This window comes from Palaemon carinicauda, chromosome 11 (assembly GCF_036898095.1).
Source record: "Palaemon carinicauda isolate YSFRI2023 chromosome 11, ASM3689809v2, whole genome shotgun sequence".
In the NCBI taxonomy this organism is placed as follows: Eukaryota; Metazoa; Arthropoda; class Malacostraca; order Decapoda; family Palaemonidae; genus Palaemon; species Palaemon carinicauda.
The window spans coordinates 126,295,495-126,302,994 of NC_090735.1; the positions used below are offsets into that span (position 1 = coordinate 126,295,495).

General features: G+C 33.1%; 1 protein-coding gene across 1 annotated transcript in view; it reads right to left on the minus strand.

The window, feature by feature from the left end:
• Nucleotides 1–7,389: 7,389 nt before the first annotated feature.
• Nucleotides 7,390–7,500, minus strand: part of LOC137649774 (uncharacterized) — a 96,987-nt gene continuing 96,876 nt past the window's right edge. The window contains exon 6 of the mRNA XM_068382724.1: nt 7,390–7,500. This exon is cut by the window's right edge and continues 187 nt beyond it. The gene's annotated coding sequence lies outside the window, so the exon portion shown is untranslated.

Sequence of the window (7,500 nt, forward strand, 5' to 3'; positions counted from 1 at the left end):
ATAATTTTCCCTCCCCGTTTTCTATAATCTCCCCCCCCCCTTAGAGGCGCATTGCCAACATGTCATTATGTTCCCCCATTTATTCAATTTTTTTGGGTCATGTTCCAAGGTTTGAGGGTACACTCGGGCACACTATTCTATCTTGTTCCTCGTGCTATTTTCAAGTTTATATAGTTTATATATGAAATATTTATTTTAATGTTGTTATTGTTCTTGAACTTCTTGAAGTTTTTCCTTATTTCCTTTCCTCGCTAGGCTATTTTCCCTGTTGGAGCCCTTGGGCTTATAGCATTCTGCTTTTCCAACTAGGGTTGTAGCTTAGCTAATAATAATAATACTAATAATAATAATAATAATAATAATAATTATAATAATAATAATAATAATAATAATAATAATCATCATCATCGAAAGATTTAAGAAAGGAATCATATGTTTGCTAATATATTAAAAAAAAAACATGTGGAATATTTTTTTTTTTCATATAAAAATAAACCCAACACTCCCAAGAAACGTTGAATGATGTATCTTTTAAATGAAAAGATGTAAAACCTTTTAAATGAAATTTTCGGAAATCGAAATAAAGTTCAAACTCTGTTGAATTAAAGTTTTGAAAAATTAAGAAAATAAAAATCTTTTAATTAATTTTCATAAATAAAAATTGAATAAAAATCTGTTGTATGAAATTTTTGAAAATCAAAATAGTTAAAAAATTGAATTAGAACACTGAAAAATAAATAAAAATCTGTTGAATAAACTTTCGGAAATCAAAATAAAGTTATAAATATGTTGAATGAAATTTTCGAAAATCAAAACAGTGAAAAACTGGTTAAATTAAAACATTGAAAAATAAAGAATAATAAAAATCTGTTGAATTAAATTTCAAAAAATAAAAATATAATAAAAATTTGTTGTATGAAATTTTTGAAAATCAAAATAGTTGGAAATTTGTTAAATTAAAGCATTGAAAAAATAAAAATTTATAAAATTCTGTTGAATGAATTTTCGGAATCAAAATGAGTTAAAAATATGTCGAATGAAATTTTTGAAAATCAAAATAGTTAAAAACTTGTTAAATTAGAACATTGAAAGATGAAGAATAATAAAAATCTGTTGAATAAACTTTCGGAAATAAAAAAAAAAAGAAAAAAAAAATATGTTGAATGAAATTTCGGAAATTAAAATAAAGTTAAAAATATGTTGAATTAATTTTTCGAAAATCAGCTGATCGAAAGATGCCTCTGGTCTCATGAAGATAATTATTCCGCTACAAACTGAGTGAAATCTTCTTCTAATTATACCAGTTGCTAAGGTGTTGCCATAAGATGATCGACGAATTGAAATGTCGGAGTTCTTCATTAAAAGAATCGTGAAAAAGGATTGGCTAAATGAATTTAAGTAACGGGTTTTGCTTAAATCAAATGATTGTTACAGACAAATGGTGGAATCACACAATACTCAATATTTTTTTTCAATGAGGCGCATTTGCACCGACTCTCAGAGGTACCCTTTTAGCTCGGAAAAGTTTCCTGCTAGCTGATTGGTTGGACAAGATAATTCTAACCAATCGGCTAGTGGGAAACTTTTCTGAGCTAAAAAGGCACCGCTGCGAGTCGGCGCATTTGCACCAACTCACCGGGGTGCCCTTTAAGCTCGGAAAAGTTTCCTGCTAGCTGATTGGTTGGACAAGATAATTCTAACCAATTAGCTAGCAGGAAACTTTTCCGAGCTAAAAGGGCACCGCTGCAAGTCGACGCATTTGCACCAACTCGAAGGGGTGCCCTTTAAGCTCGGAAAAGTTTCCTGCTAGCTGATTGGTTGGACAAGATAATTCTAACCAATCGGCTAGTGGAAAACTTTTCCGAGCTAAAAGGGCACCGCTGCGAGTCTGCGCATTTGAACGGACTCGCAGGGGTGCCCTATTAGCTCGGAAAGGTTTCCTGATCGCTGATTGGTTGGACAAGATAATTCTAAACAATCAGCTAGTAGGAAACTTTTCCGAGCTAAAAGGGCACCACTGCGAGTCGGTCCAAATGCGCTTCATTAAAAAAAAATGAGTATAGTAATCTATTGACCGAGGTTTTCCCCAACCTTCAGCCAATGATAAGGAGCGAAAGTGTTTTAGCGTCACACTACGATATCGCACTTCGAAAAAGTTAAGCAAAACCGATCAGCTGATATCATCATGGCGCCAAGAAATTTTCTAACTGTTGCAGTAATATATATTATCGGTATTTTACGTGAATTGAAGAATTCTACAATTACCACAGGATGAACAAAGCAGATTCTTAATATCACTTGAGGCTTGCTTGACCCAAGATTGCCAAGCAAGAGAACATCCTATTTGCAGGTGCCATCTTGTTTGTTTACATCTGACGTCATGCCTGCGGGAAGCCAATTGCTGCCAATGTCTCAAGCAACAACAACTAGTGCTTTCCATTTTGGGCAAGAGAACATCCTATTTGCAGGCGCCATCTTGTTTGTTTACATCTGACGTCATGCCTGCGGGAAGCCAATTGCTGCCAATGTCTCGAGCAACAACAACTCGTGCTTTCCATTTTGGGCAGCTGCTGCCGAAAAAAGGTCTAGTGTGATTCCAGCTTAATATGCACACACAGAGCCACTCTAACACCTAAAAACATGACAGACACCTCACACGTCTCGAACGGTCGACCTAACCGCGCCAGGACTCCTCGCTGCTTGGAGGAAGGACGCTGGTGACTGGCACAACACAGGGACATACATACCGGGGTCTAAGTGATGTCAGGCAGGGCAACCGATCGGGACTGCGGTCTACCACCCTAAGTGATGTCAGGCAGGGCAGCCGATCGGGACTGCGGTCTACCACAAAGCCAAAGGAAAGTCCTTCATAAAGAAGGCATCCCTGCTTATCCCATACAAATAGAAAATATTACGTTAATAGAAGAAGAAGTCAATAGTGCTGGGGACTGGAAAGCCAATCAGTGCCTTGGTTAGGTTAGGTGATTTTTCGATTATCCGACTTGAGGTTGAACATTGTTGGCGAACATTCAGATAGAAATTTTCTGTAAGGTGGTTTCATCGACAAATCAACTGTTTAAAGGCCACTCTATGATCAGCGGTCAAATCCCTCTCCATCCAAGCTAAGACCAGGGAGGGCCAGGTAATGGCTGCTGATAATTCAGGAAGTAGACGTATAGGCTCCCTCAACTGCACATCTTATCCTTAACTCACATGGATGGTTTGGTTCCAGACACTACAAGGAACTATTGAGCAGATCGCTAGTCAGGGATGTTTCCAATAGTCCACCACAAGTCGACAACCCTAAAGTATGAATGTGACAGTGGCTTGTGCCACTTTCTGTTCTCTGGAGTCACCCACAAATCATAATGAAAAATAGCAAAAGCTTAACTGCCCAAAACGATGTATCAGTTTTTTACCCTGGAGCTAAACGTAAGTCTTAAACTAATCCTGGCTTTCTAATATTAACTGAGCTAGATTTAATCATTCTTGTGCTTTTCTACTATCAATTTAAGGTGTATTTTAACAACAGCAATTACCAATTACTTATATTTTGGTTTTGTTGTCAGTCGATTTGAAGTTGACAGCGGTATCAAGAATATGCTTATATATTTGATAGAATATTTTCAATACAATTCCGTAACTCACACAGAATTATTTGCTGCTTTTTTAGTTCTTAAGGAGCCCGGCTGGTATGCCAATATATGGGAAAATACAACGAAAAAACACAAAATCCTGACAAAAATTCACTGGAATCCGACTTAAAACTAAAGACATTCTTGAAGAAAAAAATAAGGTTGGCATTGAAGTTACTCACCAATACAAGACCTCAAAACTTGAAAGACTCATCCAGGTGACCCCAATTCCAGCAAAAGTTACGACTCTGTTCGAGTGTTGGTCTTAGAGGAGCCAGTGATGGTAACTCTTTAAAATGCTGTTGGCAGTGAGGCAACAAACCGCCTTAAGTGTCAATGTAAACAGGGACTTTAGATTACATGTAAACATTGTTCTTCTTTGTGACGCATTTCGAGTCCAGCTTTTCTCCGGAGTTAAAAAAAAATTTGATTCGATTTTATTAGAAAAAAAAGGTCAGGTAGTGAAATTATAATATACTGTCTCTGCTCCAAAGAAGAGTATATTATATTTAACATTATTACTTACAAAGTACCGAGACGAGAGGACTACTGCGGTACTTCTCTGTCTATTCTTTCTAAAGTTGAACACCGCTTACTCTTCTTTGTTGTTGTTGTTGTTCTGTTTCTTCTTCTTCTTCAGCTTTTACCATTTCTATGTGGGGTCGCTGTCTCTGTTCCAAGGAAGAGTACATATATTTACCACAATTACTCAACAAGTACCGAGTCTGCTTTCTTTTTCTTCTCCTTCTTCAGCTCTTCCCATTTCTATATGGGGTCGCTGTTTCTATAGTCTCTGCTCCAAGGAAGAGTACATATATTTAACATGATTACCCACCAAGTACCGAGTCTGCTTTCTTTTTCTTCTTCATCAGCTCTTCCCATTTCTATATGGGGTCGCTGTTTCTATAGTCTCTGCTCCAAAGAAGAGTACATATATTTAACATGATTACCCACCAAGTACCGAGTCTGTTTTCTTCTCCTTCTTCTTCAGCTCTTCCCATTTCTATGTGGGGTTGCTGTTTCTATAGTCTCTGCTCCAAGGAAGAGTACATATATTTAACACAATTACTCAACAAGTACTGAGTCTGCTTTCTTCTTCTTCAGCTCTTCCCATTTCTATGTGGGGTCGCTGTTTCTCCAGTCTGCTCCAAAGAAGAGTACATATATTTAACATAATTACTCACCAAGTACCGAGTCTGCTTTCTTTTTCTTCTTCTTCAGCTCTTCCCATTTCTATATGGGGTCGCTGTTTCTATAGTCTCAGCTCCAAGGAAGAGTACATCTATTTAACTTGATTACCCACCAAGTACCGAGTCTGCTTTCTGTTTCTCCTTCTTCTTCTTCTTCTTCAGTTTTCCCTATGCTACATAGGGTTAATGAAAGTGACCGTAACAATTGTAAAACTTTTATTCTTTTGATATAGATACATTTCAGCGGTATTGAAGATTATTTATACCAAAAAAAAAAGAGGAAAACTCACTGGGAAAAAGTGATAGAACGAAAGAAATGATAAAGTCCAGCCTCTTGAAATAATATCTCCGATCACAGAGATGAATTCAGCGATAGGAAATTCGATTGGGAAATAAATGGGAAATTGCAATGATTGCAATAACTAATTTTAGACACAAATCAGTTTTGTTGGAAGTCATATCTATAACGAAAGATTAAGTTTTCGTCATTTGGGTAAATGTATCATTTGATAAAAGTGGCTTTGTATAAAGATTTCATACATTAATGGCGTATTATTTTCTGCCACTTTATAGATATTTCGATTACGTTTGTGAGAGAAAGCAGCTGTTTACGCGTCACTATGTTAATGAAAAATACTGAAAATCTATTTTGAAAAATTGGAAATTAAATTAAAAAGTTCTCTTCCTTATTCAATTGAGAAATTAAGTCAGTTTACGTGTGACTATGTTACTGAAAAATACAGAAAATCTATTTTGAAAAATTGGAAATTAAATTAAAAAGTTCTCTCCGTCATTTCATTGAGAAATTAAGTCAGAAATTAAAAAGTTCTCTCCGTCATTTCATTGAGAAATAAAGTCAGAAATTAAAAAGTTCTCTCCGTCATTTCCTTTAGAAATAGTCAGTTTACGTGTGACTTTGTTACTGAAAATACAGAAAAAATATTTTGAAAAATTGGAAATTAAATAAAAAAAGTTCTCTCCGTCATTTCATTGAGAAATTAAAAAAGTTTACGTGTGACTTTGTTACTGAAAAATACTGAAAATCTATTTTGAAAAATTGGAAATTAAACTAAAAAGTTTTCTCCGTCATTTCATTGAGAAATTAAGTCAGTTTTCGTGTGATTTTGTTACTGAAAAATACTGAAAATCTATTTTGAAAAATTGGGAATTAAATTAAAAAAGTTCTCTCCGTCATTTCATTGAGAAATTAAGTCAGTTTACGTGTGACTTTGTTACTGAAAACTACTGAAAATCTATTTTGAAAAATTGGAAATTGAGTGAAAAAGTCCTCTTCATTATTCAATTGAGAAATAAAGACAGAGAAATCTGAGTTTACTTGTCACTATGTAACTGAAAAATCATGAGAATCTATTTTGAAAAAAAAAGAAAAAAAAATGTTAATTAAATTAAAATGTGTCCCGGTCATTTCAATGAGTAGACAGCTGAATCTTCAGCCGTGACTCTTACATGCAAATTTTGAAAGTTGATATAACACGCTATCATATAGGCATTTTGAGATTCATCATATATTAAACAATAGACATTGACTATCGTAATGCGACAGATATTAAATGAACTTAGACGGGATTCCATTAATTAACATTAATTAACAATAAAACCTAAAAACATTTTTTAATAATTTTATGTAGATAGAAAGTCAAATAAGTTAAGAATCTTTACGAGTCAAATAAGTTAAGAATTTTGTTATGGAGATATTGAATCAAATAAGTTAAGAATCTTTTTTTCATTTTATCGAGATAAGTCAAATAAGTTAAGAATTTGTTTTTCCATTTTATGGAGATAATAAGTCAAAGAAGTTAAGAATTTTTTTTTCATTATATGAAGATAATGAATCAAATAAGTTAAGAATCTTTTCTAGTCTTATGGAGAAAATAAGTCAAATAAGTTAAGAATCTTTTTTTCATTTTATGGAGACAATAAGTCAAATAAGTTTAAAATATTTTTTAGTCTTATGGAGAAAATAAGTCAAATAAGTTAAGAATCTTTTTCATTTTATGGAGAAAATAAGTCAAATAAGTTAAGAATATTTTTTAGTCTTATGGAGAAAATAAGTCAAATAAGTTAAAAATCTTTTTTTCCTTTCACGGAGACAATAAGTAAATTAAGTTAAAAAAACTTTTTCCTTTTATGGAGACAATAAGTCAAATAAGTTAAGAATATTTTTTAGTCTTATGGAGAAAATAAGTCAAATAAGTTAAAAATCTTTTTTTCCTTTTACGGAGACAATAAGTCAAATAATTTAAAAACCTTTTTCCTTTTATGGAGACAATAAATCAAATAAGTTAAGAATCTTTTTTTCATTTTATGGAGATATTAAGTCAAATCAAGTTAAAAAATCTTTTTTTCCTTTTATGGAGACAATAAGTCAAATAAGTTAAAAATCCTTTTCATCTTATGGAGACAATAAATCAAATAAGTTAAGAATCTTTTTTTCATTTTATGGAGATATTAAGTCAAATAAGTTAAAAATCTTTTTCCTTTTACGGAGACAATAAATCAAATAAGTTAAAAATCTTTTTCCTTTCATGGAGACAATAAGTCAAATCAGTTAAAAATCCTTTTCCTTTCACGGAGACAATAAGTCAAATATGTTAAGAATCTTTTTCATTTTATGAAGACAATAACTCAAATAAGTTAAGAATCTTTTTTTCATT